The sequence below is a fragment of the Monopterus albus genome, unplaced genomic scaffold, assembly GCF_001952655.1.
Source record: "Monopterus albus unplaced genomic scaffold, M_albus_1.0 scaffold52.1, whole genome shotgun sequence".
Lineage (NCBI taxonomy): Eukaryota > Metazoa > Chordata > Actinopteri > Synbranchiformes > Synbranchidae > Monopterus > Monopterus albus.
The window spans coordinates 2828566-2852468 of record NW_018127932.1 but is presented as its reverse complement, the minus strand read 5'-3'; the positions used below and the strand labels follow the sequence as shown (position 1 = coordinate 2852468).

Genomic DNA, 23903 nt, shown 5'->3' with positions numbered 1-23903 from the left:
TAAATTATTAGGAAAACGATTCGTTTATGTGCGGGAAAGCAGCGTATTAGTGTTTCCATTTTAAGGGCAAAACTGCCGTGATTAGCAATTATTTAACGTAAATTAATTTTAAAAGGATAACTTTGGTTTAAATGTATTTCCATTTAGATTTAATTTAAATAACAGGTTTTTATGAAGAATACATTTTTGTTTATTGAAGTCACAAATAAGGAGAAATATTTCATACTTAAAGACAATATTACACCTGAAAATACTAAAATAAATATACGCCACAATTGGCATCAAATGTGTAAATAACTTTCAGTCACAACCGTCTCTCATAATTGTTGTCAAATTAATTTTATTAATGAATTAAATCAGGTCATTTCACTTACATCCTAGACTGTTACATACACTTCGCTCTGACAAACAGCTATATTGAGTTTAAAATGGCCAAAGATGTCAGAAATCATATTTCACTTTTTAACAAAAATGACCTTCATATGCACAGTTAGAGTAAAATGTGAGCTTTCTGCTGAGCTCAATTTTTTAAAATAATTTCTGTCAAAAGTCTGGAAAGTTGGATGTGAAACAAAGGTCCAGCTAAATATCCGGTTAATTTATCCTACAGATGCTAGTGTGCTTACAAAGATGAAGAATACCTAGCAACTAAAACACATCAGCAGCCATACGTAGCAACACTACAGCCTCATCTATCAGCCTGTGTGTCAGTTGGCTTGCATCTTCTCTGCACTCATACATGCAGCACCGAGAAAAAGAAAGAAGAAGAAAAGGAGTAGGAGGTGTTTTGTTGCCATTCTTCTGACCTGAGCCGCTCATCTTCCTCTGAGAACAGTGGGAGCTTGGCCGGCGCCCGCCTTGCTTACCCAGGGTCCTTTTGGTGTGTGCATATCATTTGCATACATTTCTCTCTCACTCTCATTAAAGCGTTGTCTCACAAATTCCCTCCCAGAATCCTGCTGGTCCTTGCTGCCATGAATCTGTACCTGTGGTGGTGGTGGCTGCTGATGACACGCTGTTGTTCAGAAGCAACTAGACAAGGGTGAGAAAATGGGGGGGTATGAAAGACAGAGAGAGAGAAGAAATGTATAGAGGAAAGGGCAACAGTTTCTGTGCAGTGAAAACAAAAGAGAAAGCAAAGGACAGGAAGAAAATACTGCAGTCAAGAAAGAGGATAAATGAGTCCTCTGTGTGCTGTGGAGTTCTCTCTCCCTTACCCCCCCGACTCCCACTCTGTGTATGTTTCTCTCTCGCTTTCTGACTCTTGAACCAGGCTCCATTTTGTGTTAAGCAGCTCCCTCTCCTGACAGATCTGTGGTGGGGTCAGGGGTCAAAGTTGAGGATAGGGTCAGCTGTAACAAAACATGCAAGGAAACTCTTCAAGTCCTCTCTCTCTCCTCCTCCCAAAATTCTCTTCAATCACTGTGTCCCCCTTGGCCAAAAAGTGCTTCACAAGCTCCAGGGTGATGAACTATCGCATTTTAAAAGCATAAAGATAAGGTCATTGTCAACAAATCCCATGAAAAGACCAGATCCATCAAGTCATTACTGGGAGTTTAGGCTGAAAAGAGGACCGATTAGGAAAAAACAAAACAAAATAGAGGCTGCACTGGATAGGTGTGCTGCTGCAGGTACTCTCCAGGAGTCCACATCCACAAGTCAAAAGGCTTCAATGCCAAAGCACTGCACAGCTCTTTTACTAAACATATTTTACAAGTGTGAAAGTTATTAAAGTGATAATTACAATAACTGCAAGATAAATAGCAGAAATAGTGTTCACGTTACAAAAGGAGTCTGCCATGAATGTGTGGTTGAAAGCATTTGGTCTCCATGATGTTGCATTGCACTGCGGAAAGGTTTTAGGCAAGTTCAACGTGTTTGCAGGATGACTGCACTGTTGTGTCACACCCCTCTATGCTGGCACCACATCCACACAATGGTCTCACTGAGATAATGTCAATATGCTCCAACGGCTGGCATCCATCTTTAAAATTGGTCACAGTCATACAGTATTTACTTTTGTTTTTAAAAAGGTTAAATTATTTCTTAAAACAGCTGGACACTGCAGTTTGGGGTGAGCAGAACAGTGTTTATGGAACTGACTAAAGCTCAACTCCAGTGGCCTGGTTCATAGTAATAACAGAGCATGTCACCCAGTGCAACAGTGTGGCTCACCAACATGCTTTTAATCCAAGTCGATGCCACATGCTATAGGAATAGGGTATTTCAGGCTTTGGTTATCCAGACAAATAGTTCTTAGCAGATCAACTTGGTGCTTTTGGTCTTTTTGTGAGGAAATTTTTTTTTTTTTTTTACCAGACTTTAAAAATGTGGTCTGCACTCATGAAACAAAAAATCAGAGGGAAACGTTCATGAAGTCAGAAACACTAAAGGAATGTGTAGACATATTGCCTGTATGCTCATGTACACACACACACACACACATGCACACACACACAAGCTAAATTAATCAACACATCCAGTACAAACATGCAGACAAACCGTCACGTAAACCTCCACAACACTGAACACAAGTGGAGGAGTGGCAGAAAACAGAGGAAGAGGGAAAAATGATGTTCGACTTAAACATCAAACAATAAACAGTCCATTAAGTCTGTGCGTGGTGTGTGGGGTGTGGGGGGGGGGGTGGTAAGGGAGATACTGGGAAAGAGGGGGTAGAGGAATGATTGGAGTTTATTTAAAGCATGGCGACCCCATGGCCGAAGGCTGCCTTGGTGCGGGGGTGAATAAAACTTTAATGGCTCATAAAACACAGTGACCCCGTCTCTGAGCCTAGTTTCATAGCGTTTGTTCCTGATGGACCAATCAAACTGCTTGAATCTCCAAACACACAGAAGAAAAAAGAAAGACAGTAGAGTTAAAGGAATATTTCAACACTTGACTGCGGACAGAGGATCATGTCTGTGCATTAAGTACGGAGTTGGAGTCATTTAATGAACACGTCCATTAACAGAAAAGTAAAAACCACAGTTTGAAATGTGCATTTCTGTGCAGCAGCTGCAGCAATGGCTACTGAAAATGGCCAGTGCACAACTGTTAGTTGCACTTTGTGCTGGTGACTGTTGTTCACTAAGAAACACTTAACTCACACTAAAACCATGTCACTGTAATTTCATTTCCGTTTGTGTTGCATTTAAATGTGTAATAAACAACATGTAAACAGAACTGTGGAGGAGGTGGTGGTAGGTGTACTTTAAAACTCTGAACAGATCCAGGCTGTCTTCCCCTACTTCCTGCCTTTATGCTAAGCTAGGCTGACCACATCCTGACTCCAGGTAATTAACACACAGACATGGGGATAATAACCTTCTGATATCTTTCACAATAAGAAAACTAATATTTCTGAACTTTGAACCTCTCAATCAAAGTTAAAACTGCAAGAGAAAGGGGTAAAACCTGGTTGCAGAGGAAGAATAGAAGCAGAGCGAGTGGAGAAGTAAACGTATAGACAAGAGGAGAGAAGGGGACAGAAGCTACTGATAAGAGCAGGATAAGTTGTGGAGGTACAGTAGAGAAGAATAGAAGTCAGGGTGGGAAACAATAGAGAAGACTGCAGATGAGACAATGCTATCTATCTTGGTAGCGTTTCACACAGACATGTACATTACACACCCACACTTCAACATTTTTAACACATCACTGTGAATGTACAAACTATCAGCAGCGGTTTAATCAGACCCATGTGAACTGCAGCTTTTGCCAAGCACCATTTGCCTCTTTGGAAATGAGCCTGTGATGGTCTGAAACTGAGGTGTCAGTCCATGCCACTGTCACCCCGGGACGCTGTAAACAAGCAGCTGTCACCTTATTTAATGCTTTGCTGTCTTTTTTGTTTTTACCAACCACCTCACTCAATCTGTGATGGTCACCAAGTTCCAGAGTCATTTTTTAAAATGTGTTGTTCTATAGTTCCCTGGGTTGCTTAATCTAATTCTATTTTAATTAGTGATAACCTACATTTCCCAGAATACTTTTAACATTCATCGCAGTCAACACTTTACATGCATACCACGACACTAGATGTGACAATTTACTTCAGTTTGAACACAAAATGTCACAGATTGCAGCTTGAACAGGATCATTTCCTAATAAAGTAACTTGGAAACACTTGTGCACATTATTTGCATGTGATTTTTTTTTTGTGTATTAATGGGAAGTGAGAGGAAACCGATACAAGACAAAAAAAAACTATGAAAACACTACATGTAATTGCCTTCAGGCTCATTAAAGCTCTTTTTTGTGTATTAACATCTTTTTGCTTGTGTGCATGTGTATTTGTGGTACAGTCTGTGACCTGCCCTGCCCCTCTCTCCCCTCCTTGTTCAGCCCAAAGTGTCATTCTCAGGTCATGAGACTGTAAATATACACAGTTAGACCCCAGATCCATAAATCAGAGTGAAGAGCCTGAACTCCACCACGGACAGATAACAAGAGACACACAGGGCACGCCTGCTGGAATAAATAATAATAGCACATATTCAGCTTAGAGTAAAATTTTTAAACACAACTGACAATACTGCTGTTACACCAACACTACCAGAAGCAGCTTCCTACTACTGCACCCTACAGTATCGTGTGACATCAGTGCAAACATTTTTAAATTCCTACCGTTATCATCACACACATTCACTGTTACTACAAATATCATTAAATATCATTAAAACTGCAAGAAAACAGACAATGAAAACCTAAACCTGAAAACTAATTCAATCTCAATTAACTAAATTAAATGCTGGAAAATTAAAGCGTATTATTCAACAAACCAACCTCAGATCAAGTTCCACTTGTGCTTTTTCATAACTTTCAAATGCACCTGCATTAGCAAATGAATGGTGAGGATTGTAAAATGCTAATTATTATTATTTGAGCTAATCCCAAGCTCAAGAAAGGACTTTTAAATATTACCACTGCTTTAGAGTACTGGTAATTACCACTATTACTACTACTACTATATTGAAATGTCATTACTCCCACTATGTATGCAGACACTAATACCTGCTATGATGTCCACCACATTACACCTGCCAGCACTGCTTCTACTACTAGTAATGCCATTAAAACAATTGCTTCTTAGTCTTTTTCTGACCTCTGTCCATACAAATCTGAAAAAATACTCTATTATCTGAAAATGTCTAAATAAAACAGAACTCAGATTAGAAATAAATGTGTTACGTTGAGGCAAACCGTAAAAGAAAACAGTACAGTGCATCAAGCTTTTTATACAATATTGGAAGCTACACACAAATGCCTCAATTGTAGCTTTGTGTGGTTTCAAGAATGCTGAACTTTGTGAGGCATGCACCAGTGTATAGTACTGGCCAGCTGCCTGGTGTGAACATGTGCAACTGCCATAAAACAACGTGTCCTCCAATAAATTTCACCAATAAATAAAAGTTAAATAAATCTCCATGGCTAAATCATGGTCCATTATTGTCAGCTCCTGGGCAGAAAATCAGACAAATACTACAATCATCTGGTTTTTAATGATAATGACTACTTGACCTCAGCAGTTAGTCACCATACAATGAAGTTCCTATTATTAAATTACACAAAATAATATCGTTCATAATGGCAGCTCTCTGGATCAAAGGTGTGAAAGTGGAATACAATACCAATGCACATTTAAAATTCAACACCCTGGCAACAGCTAAGACCAACCATCTTGAAAACTAAATCTAAACTTTACATCTACTCCTGATATCATGGGCAGTTAACTTGAACTGCATTGCATTTACATCATTCCATCTGTGATCTCTGAGGCGGTAAATGTTTGTCCAGGCATTAACTCATCATCAAAGTGCCCGAAATCCTAGAGGTTCTGATCCTCCAGATCTCTGGAGGGTCCGTAGACACAAAGTCTACAATTATCTCTGTTATGTCAAGGGGTGCTTGAGCCAAAAATTGCTCGCCTTGGATTGTTCAGAGCTATCAGGTTCTCATGTGAAAACATGACCATGACATCACTGCGTCACTTAACTAGCTACCTCTCTCTCACACACACATATACACACACACACAAATTCTTGGTCTTAGCGTGTGAGGCCTACACAGACCATCTGCCTGCCTGTCTCTTACTGAACTAACAAGGGGGTTTTGGGAAATGCAGTACCCTTGGAAGGTGTCACCATAATGATGCCTGAACGATCACAGTTTGTCGAGAGAGCGTATTTGAGTTTTTCATGAAAGAAAGATTTTGATGTCCATAAATGACACCAGGGATCAATCAGTATACATTTATAGTATAGGAACAATGACAGAATTTGTGTGGAGGCTGCTGGAAAATGATCTATTGTGCTAATTTTAACCATCCTGAAATATGACCATTTTAAGTCCGAAATATCTGCTGTACAGTGCAAATGCCTGTGGACCAGAATTAGACGTGCACAGCTACACTAGTTGTACTGCTACAAAACCAGGTCAGCTACTACCATTAATTTGTTTTCAATCAAGTATATTTATTATTGGAAATAGAGCAGACAAAACTGATTTTCACTGGAATTTATATCCTTATTCATGTAACGGTGGTGGGATATTTGCTACAAGATAACACTGTAAAAGCATTTATTCATCCATCCATCCACTACTGTATACTCACTTGAACTCTGTAAGGTGGTTGGTAGCTGGAGCCTCTCCCAGCAGACACTGGGAGACCAGCTGGTAAAACCAGTTTATAGTAAAGGTCCTCGTGTGGTCACAACAGCTCAGTGTGATTCCAGTAATAGAGCATAAACAAAAATTATAGAGAAAATTAATTCAATTTTATTTGTCTAGTGCCAAATCACAACAACAGTCATCTCAGGACACTTTACAAAGGCCTAGACCACACTATAATTATTATTAGGGAGGAAAAACCCACCAAATCCCATTTTTGTATTATAAAATGGGACCAGGCGTAACAATCTTAACACAAGAATAAAGAGCCCTAAATATACATTAGTACACATTAGCAGTATACAAACAAGGGGTTCGTCTGCTTCTTTACGTGTAGCTCTCACCTATTATCCTGCTGTTACATGTGCTACTACATTAATGAGTTTTCATACTACTGGTGCAATTAGTAAGGCTGCCACTTATGAAGTGAACACAGGTGAAAACAGGAAAGGGCTAGGAGAGCTGAGAGTGAGAGAAAGAGAGAGAGAGAGAGAGAGTTCAACAAAGTCACAATTTCTGAGAGAAGCCTAAGTGAAATGTTTTTGATGCATTACATTTCTGATTAATATAACGGTTAAATACCATTTTCTCATGTGTTCTCCTATACACGACAAGACTCAGTCAAATAATATTGTCTTGGTAAGAATCATCAAGCATATATAGTTTTTTTTTTTTTTTTTTACCTGAAACTTGATGTAGCAAAAATGTGTGACAGGCAACACCAAACAGAATCTTCGAATCAGTGTAAATAAATACCAGAAGAAGAAACATGGCTATGGATTGTGCACACTTGTTTAAACGATCACAGAAATGTACCTACTAATTTTTCCAGCATTTCAACCAGAGTGGTCCATTTCTAGGAAGTGTCGTATTTAAAATACTTGCATGACCTTGTGCAAAGAGGAAGTAAACCAATAATTCATAGTCTTACAGAGGCCATTATTCATTCCCTCTCCACCTCAACACTGACAGTTTCCCTACTCTTTAACTGCTATCATCAACTGCAGTGTAATAACACACGTTCATAAAAAGCACACACATCGTAATAAATTACTACACAAATGCAAATAGCACATCAAACTATACTACATGACCTTTACCATTATCTTTGGAAATGTGTCTTCTCAGTGCTGTAGAAACGGATACCGCAGCAAAATGACACACCAGCTCTTTAAACATGATGCCGACCTCCTTCAACCTGCTCACTCATCGCTAATCACGTGGACTCTCGAGGAATATGAAATGCCTAAAAAGAAAGCTTAATACACAGTACATGAAATGCAAATGTGATGATTGAACTCAAACCAAATGCAAGTCAAGCAAGGTCAAGTTTAACGTCATGTGAAAACCTCGTACATATTTGATCACAGGATGAGTTTGTGAAGCACAAGCGCTGCTGAGCATGATCAAGATGGTGGCTTCAATGGGAGTGAGAGAAAAGAAACCGGAACAAAACCCACTTTTTTTTTTTTTTTTAACAAACAGAGAATCCAAGTTAAATGAATCCACCCTTTATAAGTCATATAATAAAGACTGCAAATTAATGATATTTATCTCAGTCATGACCTAAAGCAAGGAAATAACTCAGGGTGTCTGATTACTCTAGTTACAATCACGTTCTTAGAACATGGAGAGTGATTGTTTCCCTTTTTTCCTGAACACTCCTTGTTTCTTATGAACAAGGAGTCGAATGTGATTAAAATGATATTTAGTTATAACAGTTTTGAGTGGACGCAACTAAACATGCTTTTGTTAAAATTTAAATTTTAAGATTTGATTATGACACACACATGAAGGAGCACAAAATTTGATTTGGAAGTAAATGTTTTATGACGTATAGATGTACTACAAGTTGAGGTGAGTAGAACTTGAAATGAGCTAAAAGACTAACTGAATGTTGGCCATGGTTTATGATAACAGCAGAGATTCAGTAGCAAGTGCTGGGCTTGCCGTAGCTTCTTCCCACCCTGTGGTTCAGCAACTTGAAACTCTAAACGTGATCTTTTGTCTGGCTTACACTCGCACTCACACACACACACACACACACTTCTTTGTCTTTGTATTGACTTTGATAAAAGGGCTGGGAGGTGGCGAAGGGAGTAGTGGAGTGTGTCAGCTCCTGGAGAAGGCTTACTGTGCTGGGAGATGCACAGGGCCATTACACATGGCCTCTGACCTCAGCAGGCACCCTGAGGTGAAATGATGTGGGCCTAGCCTTACTCAGCTGGAACAAGAGAGAAGATGGAGGCATGGGGTAACTGTGTGTGTTTATCCATATGTGTTTATACATTCACTGATGTGTGAGTACTGCTCATGCATCATACATACACTACCACCCCAGTTCCAGACACAGAGCTGCAGGTCTGTCCCGTGGCTATGCAGATACGATGGGTGGTGTAAAATAGAACTTATAATCACAGTCAGCTCCCTCCAATTACCAGCCAGCGACCCTGATAAGGACCTGCCTACAGATGTAACAGGGACAACGTACCCATTCAAATACATCAAGTTCAATTACAAAAGATGAGACAAGAGTGATGGAGCATATGCCAAACATCTACAGGAACCCCGACTCAAAACTGTTAGCTATTAATATTATTTCTCCTAAGGCAAGACCTGACTGAAACAAGTTTTCACCTGTTCTCTGGAACTCATAGTTTTTCCCCTGAATTGGTATCTCACAAGAAGTTCTATCATTCAGATGCTTTGAGCTATACAGTCAGTGGTTAAGGGGCACGATAAGAGTCAGACCAGATGTCTGCAATAGACAACAGGCTTCAGAGAGGTTTACAGAATCCGCACTATGTCCTCTAATGAACACAATACAAAGTCTGCAATGAGAAAGTGGGGTTTGTGTAGTCTACAAGAGAAGCTTCTTAGCCTCATGACAGGAAGTTAAGTAATGTAAAGATCCAGAAAAAATCCAAGGGAAGCACCATTCTGGAGTATACTGACTGACATCACAAACTGATAATATGTCACAGGTTAAGAAGCATGTGAACCCACAATAATCTGTCACCTTTCAGTGCTGCTTACCATTCTGCAGTCACACGCACCGTGGCTACAGACGCATTTACATATGCTCGCACACAGAGCCAACGCTTAACATTAGGGATTCCTAATTAGCCAAGAGTGTCTCCGTCCTCTGGGTCCACATGCCAGTCACCCACGGTTGTGACGAGTCCTCACACATTAGCGTGACCTTCCTCCCTCCTCCTCCTCCTCACTGTCCACTCCACTGCTCAACACACAACCACTCAAGCATAGACACCCTGCTAATTATGGTTTCGTGTGTGTGTGTGTGTGTGTGTGTGTGTGCATGCACACCAATCAAAAGGTACATGACTTGATGGCTGACACTAACCGTCTGCTAAGAAAAAAGGAAAAAAAAACGCCATGTGCAAATGTTCTCAATTCATTACCATTCACGGGTCTGTTCTCGGCAGCAATTAGGGACAAAGGAACAGAAAGTAACAACTGTCTATTCCATTATCCATTTATTTCTAACTAAATATGCTCTAAATCAACAAATCCATTTATTTGTCTTTATTTATTGGTCTTATTAATTAAATAACTTATTGTCTTTATCGTCTTTTCATCAGTTTACATTTGTCATTGCTTTAACAACTACAGATATTTATTATGTGTTGACAAAATTATACTGTATATGGAATCTGACTGGACCTAAAGTTTTCATTTCGTCATGTTAAGGTGTTTACGGTTTAGGCTTTTGCTCCTATTGTAATATAATCCTCATTAAACTAACAATCACGGTTACTTGCTGAGATGTCTTCCTTCAAATCAAGTAAAATATAACATATTAGTGTTGACATTAACCTTTAAAAGGTTTTAAGTTTTTAAGTCAGTTGACTCTAGACCTCAAACTTTATATTTTAAATTCATAACAGAGGGAAAATTATATCAGTTACTTGGACATGAGCTTTAAACCTAAACTGAAAAAGTAAAATTGTGCTTAGCTAGAAAAAAGAAACATGAGTGTAGTCACCAACATAACAGAGCACTTCTGGTGGTTTCTAGGCAGTTTATGCTGAAAAAACAAACATGACCTTGCTTTCCTCAGTAGTCACATCTCAATCAAAAGATTCAGCGAGCTCACAAGACAAAAGGAAAACAGTCAGAGAGTAAAAAATGGGCCTCTTCATCATCAATCATTTGTATTTAGTGACTGCAAAGTTTTACAAGAAATAAAATCCCACATTCATCAACAGAGAAGTACTGGCTCAAAACACATTGGCATCACTTCTTGCAGAATTAAGCCAGAAAGTTCATTCGCCGCCTCTCATTAACCTCCTCACACACATACTGATGCACACAGGTCTACACACATCACATTACTGTTGGAAGCTGTACATAAGAGACAAGTTACAAAATAGGTGCTGACATTCATATGTAAATACAAACCAGGGCAAGCCCACGTCCGTGGGCGCCCGCACGCTTCTTTGTTCATCTCCAGACAGATACACTCACCCAGAAACAATGACGGGGAGCGGGGGGATGTGACCAAAGCCAAGCCACCCTCTTGCCAAGGGGCGAGGGGGTCATACTGGGAGGGTCAGAAGACAGCGAAGCAGCAGGTGAAGGGTCAGCAGCATAAGACTGCATTTGTATGTATATTGGTCTAAGTATTGTTTCCAGGCAAAGTGTGTTTGTGAGTGTGTTTTATTTCCCCGGTGCTTACGTGACTCTGTAAGAGAGCCCACTGCTGTTCCATTAACCAAAACTAAATTAAATACTTGGGCTCTAACTTATCTCTTATATTTATATACTGAGGGAATGTGCCCTCAGGAAAATGTGAGGGGAAACAGTGAGAGGATTCAAGAAAATGCAACACCACACAAAATGCTGTACTGTAAGAGCCTTCTGTCCATTCCAGTCGACGTAAAAGCAGGTCTAAGGGAAGAGAATTTTTCTCACATGGTGTAAATGGCCACGCTACTGCACAATTATGAAAGTCATTTGGAGAGGCTCTAAACATTTCTGAGCAATTTAGAAAATACTCAAGGACACATGAGGTAACCGTTTCAGGGTGCCAACTGGCTTCAACTCACCAGTTGTGATTAAAAAGATTTCCATATACCACATGCTCGTGCACACACAGAAAATATACACTTCCTCCACATGGACATGTATAGATTAATGCAAATAAACACACATGTGCATATGACACATATGTACACACAACTTCCAACTTCTCAGACCTGATCTGACCTCTCCTCCTCTGTGCACACACACACTCACGCCGACTCCTCTCATACACCCACAAACCATTAAAACCAGCATAAACAAGAATGACAAGTTGAGATTAATGAAGGCCCCAGCAGTGACAGACCAATTTAATTGTCAACCATGATGGCTGTTGAACTCCACCTTTGTATTTGTACAAGGTTACCGTAGTGCCTTAAAACGTTTCTAATTGATCATGACCAATAAGTAATGAGAAAAACTGATATTGTGTCTCCACATGTCAAAGACACAGGGGTGAGCAAGCCTGAGGATAATGAGCAAGAAGAGATTTGAGATAATGTGACATTTTATTGCTAGTCATGTCAGTTTGCAATAGGCAGCAGATAACACAGCGGTGGTTCTGTTTTTATTTTTGTTTCTAGTCAATTTTATTCCTATCTCAGTGGAAGATGAAGTTTAATGTTAAGTATATCAAAGGCTAAAAGTTTAATTTCTCATGAGTGTCTGACTTTGATTTAGAAAAATATCTAATAATACCTATTACAAGTTGAAGAAATATGGTATGCATCAAGCCATGCACAAAACATATATATAATTCCAAGGGCGTGGAAATGAATCACTTTCCTCTCAGCGAGCCAGTCATGTAACTCGTCCCTTTCACTGATGACAGCGGCACATGACATGAATGTCTCAACAATGTGAAGGAGAAATTCCTGACTGCCATTGTGTATGAAAATATTGTGGGCAGGAATGTCAAACGTAGCAACACGTGACATGCAACACAAAAAATTATGTTTGTGGAGAAATTCAACACAAAAAATCATATTCAAGCACCTTGTGAAGAAGCTTTAAATACAACTGGCTAAGGTGTGTTTATAGTCAAATCAATGTTGATGAAGCATGATAAAAACACCAACAGGCCAAGCATATGTGGACATACAAATGATATAACGCAAACCCAACAGCTCAATTTAATCGACTTCTTCAGCGAGTTTTGTGGCTTGACGGACGGTGGGTTAATGCCATGTAAAGCTCAATTTATATTTGTCCCGACTACTCGTAGGCAATGAGGTGTCCCTACACAGCGAAGGAGTTTATGGATAAACGCTGGTCACTGATGGGTGCAGATGGGCTGACATGCACACTTCTCAAATCTCAGCTACATGCTGTACAAAGCCACATGTCCTGCACACCGACTGAATGATCTGATTCAGCTCTGAATAAGACAGGGCTGCCTGCTAATCGGTCTGATAACAGGTATTCACGTCTCCAAAAACGTCACAGCAACGTTCTAAATTGGCATTACATGGCTAAACTGACCACCCAATCTAAATGGCTTCTTTTTCATCAGAAAAATATCAACACTTAATAAAATGGTATAATACCAGTCCTAGGATGGAAATTTCAACAGCGTTGAGCCTGGCACAAAATCTCTTCCATTTTCATTTCCTGACTTCTACATTTTCTGTATCTTGTTGTTTGAGCGCCCCCTTGTCAGGACATTAACGTTCACACTAGTATAAGTACAATGCGACCACCTCCGAACGACAGGCACATACAGTATGTTCCCATAGATGCAGCATTCTTACTTAATTTATATTCAGAAACAGTGACAAAACCCATGAAGTCAAATTTTATGAGGTAAATGTACTAATAAATTTTGCTGCACTAGGCTCAGCTACTCCTTCAACTCTCTTTTCAAAAAAAGAACTATCTACTGTCTTACCTCTCACTCTTTCTCTTCGCCAGCATTGGCCCGGTCCCAGCTCAGTTCCCAGGAGGCTTTACTGGGTTATTCTAACCACTGAGAGTTGACAGTGGCCTCGGCTCCCTGGCTTGGCTTCACATCCTCCGCTGGCAGCCCAAGGCCTGGCTCACTGGGAAGGAATGTGTGAGAGAAAGACAATGTAAATAAATACTGTAGGGTCTAACAGTGACACCACAGCCAGAGGAGACCCCGGAGTTGGAAAGGGAATTTGACAAAGAATGATTTTGGCGGCTGCAGAGCAGGTTGAAAACCATTTTAGCCACCTGTTCTATTTGTCAAATGGACATTACACATCATTTATACCTGATATAAATATTTGAAATGGCATCGCTTTTTGTTACACGCATGCAGACACACATCATATCAGTTCAAATGTAAATTAAAGATAGTTAATGCTAAATATATACACCTGCACATCCATGCATTACATTTACACAATTATATTTGTATGAACCATTATTCCCTTCATTGTATTGAAATGATGACTCTTATCACTAAACCAAACAAAGCCAGCAGGATGTTGCCCTGGGGTTCTTTTAGTAGCTGTCTGCATCCCGATAAAGGTGTAAAGTATAACGCACTGGAAATACAAAGCATACCAGAGCCTCTTTCAGAACAGTGGGAGGTGAAACAAAGTTTGATGCGCTTTTGCTGGTCTTACAACTCAGTTCAAACTCAAATGCAAAATGGACAAATGCTACCATAGTCCTGCCTTGAGCAAGCAATGTAAAAAGGACTATAGAGTATCTGTGGTGTTTGTACAAAAGCTTAAACTGAATGAGATCGTTATCAGGATATGGATACTTGAACTGGACGTGACAGGCTGGCAGTTTGAAATGCCAACACCTTATGCCCATATTAAGTCCTGAATGATGCAACATGGAGTTTGATGGAAACACATGCAAAAAGATCCTTCTCTCTCTGTCTGTTTACAATGTAAATGACAAGATTTAGTATAATACTCTGCATGGAGCATGATTTCTGTAACACATTTTAAATGTCTTTGCCAAATCCCTTGCTTTGTTTGGACTTTAGACATATCACTGCTCAGTGATGCTGCAGCTGAGTTTATACTGAGAAAAGAGAAGCTGTTGCAGCTGGGATGTGGTAAGAGTAGATCACAACAGATGAATAAAGAACTATGTAGGTATTATTGTAGCACCTTGTTGGGTCATTAGAAAAGAAACCAGATGCTGACATGTTGATTTTAACCATGCACTCATTTCTTACATCTCTATGATTTCCGCCAAATAACGGCACTGAAACAAATAATGATGTACGGTTGTTCTCTTCTCTTTATTATGGCCCTCAATAGCAGAGAGTAACTTTAAGCAAATCACTCCATTACATCTCTTTTAAACTTAAACTCTCTAAACCTTAAACCGTTAAAGGAACTTCTGAGTTCATACAGTATCACTACTGCTGTTTTTAAGATCTTTTCTCCTATAACTAGTGAAGAAAAACAAAACTTTTCTATGTAGCTCAGACCCAAAAACACTAAAGGTGTGATTACACCCCTAGATGTTATGAATGTTGATTAATTAAAATGGTGACACATTCAGCTGTAAGCAGCTGATACACATCCCCTAAATGTATCACTCTGTAAACATCTTCGCCAATAGGAGTCATCTCTGTTGGCATCTAAACCAGCACACTATTACTGATATTCCAGCTGCAAATGCACAGTGCTTACATTTGCATGCATCGCTAAAAACACGTGCTCAATAATTGCTCATGACCCTCCCCATTTTCCCAAGTTGTCTAGGGGCCTGCTGTTAGCGTAAAGGCTAATGATATCGGGGGGCTGGGTGGTAAAAGGTGTTCACCCTGTCACTTACTGAGTTGATACGAACCTCTGCAGACACCTAAGGCTGAGGTGGGAGGGTGTGACTTCACCCCTGACACAGGAGTTGGCACCTGTCACACACATTGACACTCACACATGCAAACACAGAGACATGCATGTATACATGAACATTGCACAAAGGCACCATCCCAAAACGCTTACATCTGCAAACTTGCATGAACACACACAAATGAACACATCCTCCCCTACCCTGTCTGCCACATCCAGCTCTCCTGCTGGCAGCTGGCTGGCAAACACAGTGGGCAGTGTCAGATAAGAAGATATACACCGACTATGTTTCAAGGTAAGGTGTGTAACAACAGAGGAAATCAGGGAGCTGATTAAAGTCTTGTCAGGTAAATAAAACATTAGGGCATACATTAATAAGAATGACCCAGTAATTAGTGAATGTCTCATGTTTAAGTTGAGGAATGTGCAGAAACAACAGCTGCAAAGGAATCATTTGAAGGCTAATGCAAACTGGAGGAAAGACCAAGTAATAAAGAAGGATCCAAAATAATCAATTAAAATTCATCAATCAAACCTCTGCAAATTCTGGGCATCCAAAATAAATCCTTAAAAAAAAAACAACCCACAGAATCTTACAAATCAGACATTAGTATCATCGAAAGTTTGCATGAGAGCAAAGAAAGGCCCAGAATTACATATTTAATGACATGGCAACATGTTGTACTGAGAACACATAACATATTCTTTATATACAATATCATCTGTTTGACTTTGTTGCTCACTGCAGTAGTGTTTCCCTTCTGCGTTGCTAATAACAAATGGTTGTGTCACCAGAAACAGAAACTGAGAGGTGAAAAACGAAAGAGATAGATGAGCCAAAACCAATCCACTCTCTGTAGCTCTCTTGATGATCCAAAATAAGCACTGGACCAAAGTTAACATCATAGACTGGAGCTATATTTATGGTGCAGATAAAATATTTATATAGTGAGTCATAAAGTCTAGTCCTGGAAAACAGCTGCAAAAGTATTAGACACTGCAAGATTTTCACAATTAAAATACTTAATTTCTCTCACAGGATATGCCGTTACTCATATTTTGATATTTAGGTAGATATTATCAAAACACAGCTTCATGCAACATACAAGGTACAATCTTTCCCACAAAGTTTTTCAGCTACTTTTTCCCCATAATCCTCCTTTTGTGTGTGTACCATTTGTTTAAACCATTTGGTGACTGCTTGAAAGAGAAAGAGCACCAAAAAAAATCCCTATAGAGAAATCTTTACATTTCCTAGCTCACTAAAACTGCACAGCAACTCTGTTTTAAAACTTGATCTTCAGTAAATAATGGATAGTGGCACTATCAAATACAGAGAGGTGGATCAATCTCAGTATCCCAGACTAAACACTGTCCTAAATGCAGGAATGGTTATGTCTATTCCAGTCTATAGTTACATTATTTTGAATTAAAAGCAGCTAATTAGAAATAAATAAATCATGGCAGGCTATCGATGGCTGTGGGACCGGTGTTTGGTGTCGGACTGTAGATCCAAGGTCCAGATTAGAGTTAATAATGGATTAATCTCAGAAAAGTTCTGGTTCAAGTGGTACACACAGCAGCTACCCAGCATCGCTAACAACAAGTGTCATCTTCTTACTGGCTGCTAGCACAACAGTGTTACATGAATGTGACTGTACCGTTTAGAGTTTGCTGATATAACTTTCATACACCGTATGTCCAAATCTGTGTAGACAACCTGTCCACATATTCTTCCTTTTTCCTAGTTATGCAAGACTCTTACTTCCAATTTAGGACAAACTTAATGCCACCACATGCAGCAAATTTAGACAACACTCTTCTGGTTTCAGCATATTAACATGGTTGTACACAAAGTCAGGTTCATAAAGAAAAAGCTTTTGTCTTTTGGTGTGGAAGGATTTGACTGGAGCCTTAATCTCAAAGCCATTCAGCACCTTTGAGATGAACTGGAATACTGACTGAGTTCATCACCCAACATCACTAATGCTCCTGTCGCTAAACGAGAGCAAATCTATGCAACTAGGTTTGGCCATGTAGTGTATTCCGACATTAATATCTTCACTTTAAGCATTATGAGATAGAAACAAAGACTTTTGGACTGAGTTTGCTAAGCATAAATATGTTCTTTGAATAAAAGAAAAGGTTTAGCTGTGAATATGAATTAGTAGCTGTGAAAATGTATTTACATTGATAATTATTACATTTAAAGTGGCATACCTATGTGTTAAAAGCATCCTTAAAGGATATCATCGCGTTGTCTCCCTAGTTTTCTGTAGCAATGAGTCATGCCTCCTACATCCAAATACAGGGCAAAATGAGACAAAATACCATCTAGATCCAGAGGGGCGTTATAGAAATGGAAGAAAAATCAGGTCATGTTTGATATTATGCACAATATACAAAGGGACAAAAAATGAGTATTAATGTAACTATTAAAACACTTGTATCCCCAGTCTTATTCATTAAACATACAAAGTTCTCACTCATACTGAACCTCTAGTCCCTTGAGATGAAATTCTAATGTGATATTAAGTAAACTGGAACAACAGCAGCTTATTATCATGAAGTCAAGGCATGCAGGCAGCCATGTTTTCTGTAAGTAAACAGAGAAGAACACAAATATTGTCTCACAGCAAACAGAGTTCAGCTGTCAAGAGCCCAGCAGTTCTTTGGATTGAACTGAATGAACCATTTATCAGACAGCTGATGAACAAGCAGAACTCAAACTTGTAGAAATATGATGTCTTCGCCACTTTGCCCCTGGTCAACTCACTGACCATGCATATAATGCTATACTTGGAGATGCCTCCGAAGCCTGAGGGCAGTAAAAACAAAGCAGATCTCAGGACAAAGGGTATACGTTCCAGTTTGGGTTGGTAGGGTCAGGCCTGCGTGTGCCTAAATGTGGAGATAAACTTTCATAAAGCTATGAGAGCCACTGAAACAGTCTCCTGACGTCGTCACTTTCAGAGTGAAAAATGTATCACCTTGGAAACACATCTCTATCATTATCTCTATCTCCCAAAGTCACTTAGAAAAAACAAGCACATGCTGTTTGAGAATTTAAAACAACATACTGATCTCACAAATTTGCATTGTTGTCAGATCCTTTCACTGGGGGTTTACTTATTTTACCAAATGTCTGATTCTCTGGTGGTATTTCATGAGAAAACGAGTGCAAAGAGACTTTAGTGAAAGCAAGCAAGAACTCTTACAGGTGAATATAAAAGTTACATATCAACATTGAAAATTAATCAAATTCTTTTTGAGTTGTACTAGTTTGTCTCAGTGGGACAGCCCAACCTCTCCAAGCAGCTGAAACACTGACCCAGATATCACCTCCTCTCCTGCTCCTCTGTCTACTGTTCTGCATCTTGGAGACTGGTAGTAGAATCTGTGACCATCTCAGAGTGTGATACTGACAGCCACATGTCAGTCTGTTCTACTGCGAACCCTTCCTCCACTGCTTAATTTATTGCATTTAGATTCAATCTAGTGAAATTCAATATTTTAATTGAATGTTTAGAGCCTGAGTGTTCAGTGATAAATTTCCACTGGCACCCTGCACCGTGCTATCATGTTCCTCAGCCTAATTACATTTGCATAAATGATGTTCGTCATTATTAGTGCGGGTCGGGTAGGTAAAGGGATGAAAGAAGGAGCTGCACAGTGTGAAGGACCAAGACTGTGTTATGAGAAACCCGGCATCAAAGATCTTTTACCTTCTTGAGACGACCCACAAAAGTGAGAGTGGCTGGTTTCCAGGAAATGAGCACTGGCAACAACCTCCTTCTAAATGGCACCAGTTCACCTCACAAGGTAAACTATCAGCCTGTGACCTATTGTCCAAGATCGATGAAAAATATATTTATCTGAGCTTGATAATGTCAGGCAAACCTAATGCAGAGACAGCGCAGTTTATTATGTGTTGACCTTTAACTGTCGTTCATTTATCATAGTTAGAGACAGGATGTGACACATTATTACTTCAAGGCAAGAAGTTGTGAAATTTAACCTGCATTGATCAATATTTCTGATTTTGACACAGGAAAAGGCTTTCTTACAGTACCAAGTTAAGATGCCTCATGTCTCTGCAGCTCTACAAACTGTTTTTTGTTTTTGTTTTTTTGTTTTCACCTCCCCTGGGAGGAGGTTCAACTGGGCCTGCTCACTTCCACTCTGTTTGCTTTGTTAGTTTTCAGCACACAACATACTTCATTCATTCATGTACCTTCCTACATTATTAATGTCCCAAGATTTTCCACATGCCACTGATTTAAGTAAATAGATTAGTAATAATTAGTAAATACTTGATTTTAACCACATGCCTGTGCTCATTCCTTTTTGTCTGAACCTCAAGCCACTTCATAACAGACACTAAACAAACAAACAAAGCCAACAGCCAAGAGGACAAAACAGCTAAAAGGAGAATAAGTATTTAACTTACATGTGTCAGGTGGGCACAAGCACAACTCCAAATGAATGCTAATGTTGATTGGTGTCTGTTGGATGTTTGCTGACTCATCATGATGGCCCATGGACATGTGGGGAAATGGAGATAAATATTAGTTCAGTTGTTGTCTGGGCTTTTATTGTAGCTCCATGAGAAGGAACACTCTAAACCTTCTTCTTGGTTTACTGGCAAAAACCTACACCTGATGCAACCACTCCTTGTATAACTTCCTAGTAGAAACCTAAAGTGGGCCAAACCACCAGTGGCCAGCGGGGGAGCTCACTTTATACATGCATACAAATTTGTACAAAAAGATATGCATATATACACTTTCCATCATAAATTGTTATGCAATCACTAAACCAAGCATCCACACAACAACCAGCTTTGGGAACACACTTTTCATCACACACATGTATCTCCTAATCCCCCACCCTAACCAATCATAGATCATGGTACAACCTGGAAGTACAGACATGAAATTCTCAGTGGAGGTTTCAGTCAAACTGAGTACCTGCAAGTTGGTTTGCCACCTGCCTGTAAATCAAAAGAAGAAGAAGAAGAAGAAGAAGAAGAAGAAGAAGAAGAAGAGTCCAACTGATTTTCTTTGAATGTCACAAGCTGCAGACTGTCTAATTCTCCTATGGAAGCAAATGAAACAATGGTGAAGTGGACAAGAATCTCCACCACATATGGTAGCCAATTCAACAACTTGATAAGCTGCTGATGTTTTGACATTAAGGGGCACATGTTTTGTGCCCCTTAATGGCTAAAAATGGATCAAAAGGTCTCTAAATAAAGCTCAGACAAAGTGTTGTAAAGCTAGAAAGACAATGCAGGTACAGATAGTTACTTTACAAATGATTTGGTCTGTTTACAAAAGTGCAAGAACATTTGCTTTCTAGGAAAGGTATACCAGTCAGTTTGAGCTGTGCTACAGAAACCCTACATCAAGACAGAGCAGACCATTTTAAGGATAATGTACAGTAAAGCATCCTCCCATTAGCCCACACTAGGCCTCTGTCAGACATATAACTGATGGCAGTGGTAAGGTGATCCCTAGTAACAGTAACACCACTTGTGGTCATATGTACACAGTGCTTCAGAGCTCTAAAGTGGGAGTCAACCACTGTGGCATGCAGGGTGTGGGAACAATGTGTTTCCAAAGAGAAGAGTGGGGTGGGAAGAGATGAGCAGAGGTGGCAGCTATTCCAACTTTTAAACACATTGAGGTCACTTGAGGTTTTAAACATGTGGGTGGTTAGTTGTCCACAGCAGGTCTCAAGTAAGGTTCAAGCTGACTTGTTAATATTTGATCTGATTTCTGTGCTCTAGTCTAATCTACCCAGGTCTCTTTCAGAACTACTCAAGTTTTACTGACCTCATTTTACACAATATAATAGGTGCAGAACATTCGCTGACAATGTTCATTTATTTTCCCTATAATATCAGTTTATGCATGTTTACTATATTAACACAACCTTAACCAAAGCATTCCCTAAATCTAACCATACAGGAGTCAAGATGCGAAGATGCACACCCTCTTCTCTGGAATGAAAATCATGTGCTTTGACATCATGCGGTAGGAAAAACACCCCTCCTCCTGCACTGGTAAACATGTTGTCAGTTAACATAATTATGTTTGCTATCATAACAAAATTAGTAAAACAAAATAAAACAAAACAAGGCTGCTGTGTGGTATTTTGCAGATAGACTCAATATTAATACAGTTCAATGGAAGTTATTCTTTTTCTCCAATTTGGGAAGTCTCTTTGGGTGGTACAATGCTTTCTATGATATGAAGTATGATGCATCACATGCAGTGAAAAAGAAAAATCTGAATGTGAATGATGGAGCAGAGTTTTAATGGGACAGATTTTTTGGGATGACATCAGCACAAGCTTTTGTTTGTATAACGTCTGCTGCCTCTTGATTAAAAGCCTGCTCAGATTTTCACCCGGAGGACTTCTCAAGAGGAGTAGCCTGGCCTCCGCTTCAGCCACCAGATGCTATTAAGAAGTGCCTTGTAAGAGGTTTTCTCCACTCTGCTGCGGAAATCTCTGCCGTAATGTCTCCCCTTCTTCACCACTTTGGAATGCTCCTCTCTTTCTTCCCCCAGCACCTCTCAGTTCCCCTCTCTTTCCTTCTCTTTGCTCCCATGCTGAGAAAAGTAAGTGAGAAAAATGATTAAATCATATTTTGTGGGGGTGGGCACCGGGCATAACAGACAGGGGCTCTTAAAACAACACTAGTTACATCGTCAAAAACCTATTTTGGTGCTTAGGTTACAGTCACTGATGGGCTGTTACACAGCGCCCCATGGTGTGGGGCTAGTGGTTAAAATATGAGTGCACCTCCTTATAGTGATTGAGGAGGATTCCCCACTGTTTTAGGTGAAAGATTCACTGCACACTGCTCTGCTGTACAGGATAAACCTGTCTCCCAGATTCCCCCCAAAACACGGCCAGGGGTAGAGTATTATGAGCTTAGATTAACCACAATGGATCAACATTAATTTCAATTCTCATGAGAGAACAAATTCATTTGATTTCATTCACTCCAAACACATTTTCAGACAGAGAACCTCTTCCAGTTTAAGGGATGTCAGACATTCTTATTCCCCAAATAGAGTGGGGAAACCGATAGCATAATGTGACCGCTTAGGGAAGCTCCTGTCACCACTGAACCTTTGTTGGAATTAAAGCCCATGGAGGGTGGAGATGCCCAGGGGATCCTGGTGTTGTCTGAAAAGCCAGGAGTAGAGTTACTAGAAAACCCCATCCCTTGAGTCCAACCCCCACTGTGACCCCTTCCCACCACAGAGATGGTCCAGTGTAGGCCCAGACAGGTATGGAATGAACACAGCGCTTCATGACAGTGAGACAGTAAGTGGTGGCATTGTCCAAAGAGCCATCCAGCAGGGTATCAGGAGGTCAAGTGTCCTGAAGAAAGGTCCTATTCTTCCAATTCCATTCCACCACTTAACAGATTTGCAGGCCTCCTTCTCTTTATAGATATACCACACACCGAAACAAAAACTACCTCCTCAAAGTCTCTAAACTGCTGCTTTGACATGACTCCATAATTTGATTGAATTATGTTCTTTCCTCCTTTTTCTTTTCTTTTTCATCACTGCCGGCTTCAAAGCAGGAGCTTGACAGGTGGTCACAAACACTTCAAACAACTTCAGTCACTGCCACATAATGCCACACTGTCATAACTAGCTCCTGTCGTTATGATGTGAAGATGATACTGTATGCCCCCACTGACCTCAGAGTGCCCCATTATAGCAGGCATTCCTTTTTTGTGCTGCAGTCTTTTGATATGAGTTGAATGTGTGTTTGAATCAGCTGGAAATGCCATTTATGTACAGCTAGGTATATTCTACAATAGCTGTATGACCATTTCCCTATATGGTGAGAATAATTAAAAAACTTGGTGAGTTTTGAACTGACTTAGAAAGTGAACACAGATAATGAGTTTGTCTTATCTGTTCTGTGAGGTTTCAGCACAGCATTCATTACTGCAATGGTGAATTTAAATGTGTTTCGGTCAGTTTAGCTACTTCTTCCACCACTGCAGATAGGTGCTTTATCACTAAATTGTTTGCACTGGGTCTTGCTCTTTTTTGACCATTAAGATTAATTACAGTATGAATGCATGTCTCTACTCATTGCATTTTGCAGGTCATTCATCCAGGAAGTCATTCAGGGCCCAGTGCACATGTGGACGTTTCTCACAATTATTCCTTCCATATTTGTCTCTGTGCTGCCTTTCCCTCACCCTCACTCTCTGACTCTTCACCACAACTTTCCCCTGTCACGCCATATTAGAAGTGGTTTACATGTGCATGTCCAATGTGATGAATATGGATGTGACCTCTTTCCTTGGCGTGGGGCCGCCTGCCTGCCTTCTCGCCGCCCCCCCCCCCCAGGCCAAACACACTA

General features: G+C 39.9%; 1 long non-coding RNA gene across 2 annotated transcripts in view; it reads right to left on the bottom strand.

Moving 5' to 3' along the window:
- The window catches only part of LOC109961157 (uncharacterized), a 48958-nt gene extending 28717 nt beyond the window's left edge, over positions 1-20241 (bottom strand). Inside the window, exons 1-3 of one of the 2 annotated variants that reach the window (XR_002275102.1) lie at positions 19951-20235; positions 13604-13754; positions 335-1032 (exon numbers count right to left, since the gene is read on the bottom strand). This is a non-coding gene — a long non-coding RNA (uncharacterized LOC109961157). Of the gene's footprint in view, positions 1-334; positions 1033-13603; positions 13755-19950 lie in introns of those variants that run through there. The other variant, XR_002275101.1, reaches the window with a different exon arrangement.
- Positions 20242-23903: the final 3662 nt, after the last annotated feature.